Source organism: Crocuta crocuta, unplaced genomic scaffold (genome assembly GCF_008692635.1).
Source record: "Crocuta crocuta isolate KB4526 unplaced genomic scaffold, BGI_CrCroc_1.0 scaffold142, whole genome shotgun sequence".
NCBI classification, from domain to species: domain Eukaryota; kingdom Metazoa; phylum Chordata; class Mammalia; order Carnivora; family Hyaenidae; genus Crocuta; species Crocuta crocuta.
In genome coordinates, this window is record NW_027528892.1 from 1707535 (window position 1) to 1709229 (window position 1695).

The window sequence follows — 1695 nt, forward strand, 5'->3', positions numbered from 1 at the left end:
CCCCATGGTCCTCCATTAAGTTCCTCCTAATCCTCCTATACGTGCAAACATATGGTATTTGTCCTCTGCGTGACTTATTTCGCTCAGCATAACACCCTCAAGGTCCATCCATGTTGCTACACATGGCCAGATTTCACTCTTTCTCATTGCCATGGAGTATTCCATCCAACAGAAATTTTTATTCAATAATTCTAAGGTGTATGTGGAACACAGAGGAGGTTAGTGTCAACCAAGCTACTCGTGCAGCATAACAGACTGTGGGAGAGGGGATGCTGATTGCATTGGGCGTACCTTACAAAGATTTCATTTAAAAGCTATAGTCATTGATGTACAGACCCTGCATTGGCCTCCAGCCAGAAATGAAGCTACAAGATGGCATTAGCCTCCTCCAACAAATGGTGCCTCAGGCACTGGGGCTGTGGCCACCTCCCTCTGCATGACACCCCTGGACGTGGGAAGACACGCTTGCCATCTGTGTCCCTCAGAGGCCAGTGAGCTGAAGCCTCCCTCCAGACTCTGGAGCTTATGCTGCTCCAAACTGCCCTCCCCTCTCTGGTCCACAGGGAGATGCCTCCTGTCTGCAACGACGTCCTGGAGCCCCTGTACTTGTACCCAAATGGCGTGCTCTGTGCCACCTGGCTTCAGGACACCACTCACTTTGCTAGCACCATGGAGACCTCTGTGGACTGTAGGACAGGAGAGGGACCCGGGGACTGGCCTCCCGGCCCCTGTGCTGGCCACTGCCATCTCCTTCACCGTCTGTGACCAACCGAAGGCCCTCCTTTGTGGTCACGCCCTGACTCCTTTGCACCCACGGTGGCTGGTGCACTAGCCTACTTGGAGCTGGTGCAGACCAAGCTGCAGGCTCAGCCTGTGTCACACCGGACCTGGGTGCCTGTGTCCAGCTGCCACGGCTCTGGGTGGCTGGCGCTCACTGTGGCTGGGACCCCACTGCCCTTCAGGATGTCCCCTTCTCAGCCCTGTCCTGATTCAACTACAGCTGGTGAAGATGTGCATGAATGGACTCCAGCCAAAAGACGTCTGTGCGCATCATCAGCTTTGCGGCTGGAGGGCTCTAAGGGATAGTGGCGTCCACCCTGACTCCACGCCACGTCACGCTGGGAACAACTGAGCCTGAGTGACGTGCTGCTACAGAAGATCCTGGCTGAATCACGCACCACAGGACTCTGCAGGCTCTGTCCCATCGGTCATCAAGGCCACCCCTTCCTGTGCCATAATGATCATCACTTATCAGTTTAGCAAAAATTTCTTCCAGAGGTTCAACAGAGAACAGCCTCTGGACTCTTAAAAGGAGCCAAGGGCCAAGGACTCTGTCTCTTCCATGGATGGGGGTGGGGCAGGAGGAGACTGAGCCAAGGGTCTCTGCCTCAGCACTGAGGGGAGGGGCGTCATTTCCCTTCCTTCTCAACTATGAGGACCAGGAGTAGGGGGCTGCCCCTCTAGGCCTGCTCTGCGCCCCCCCCCCGAAATAGTCTTCTTTCTGTTCCTCATTCCCAAGCCCCAAGGATAATCACTTTTCAACCCCACCCCACCAAGATTAAGACCAAATCTGCTAACTGCCCCCTCCCCTCCCACAAATTTCTTGTGTGCCTGCCGTAGCTGGGTCTGCCCACACCCCTGCCCCTGCATCCAGAACCACAAAACTCTGGGCCTGGGTTGTCTGCACCCATCTAT

General features: G+C 55.2%; 1 pseudogene; it reads left to right on the forward strand.

Annotated features, from left to right (window-relative positions):
• The first annotated feature begins 359 nt into the window (after positions 1 to 359).
• Positions 360 to 1309, forward strand: LOC144225662 (mitochondrial glutathione transporter SLC25A39 pseudogene; annotated as a pseudogene).
• The last annotated feature ends 386 nt before the right edge of the window (positions 1310 to 1695 follow it).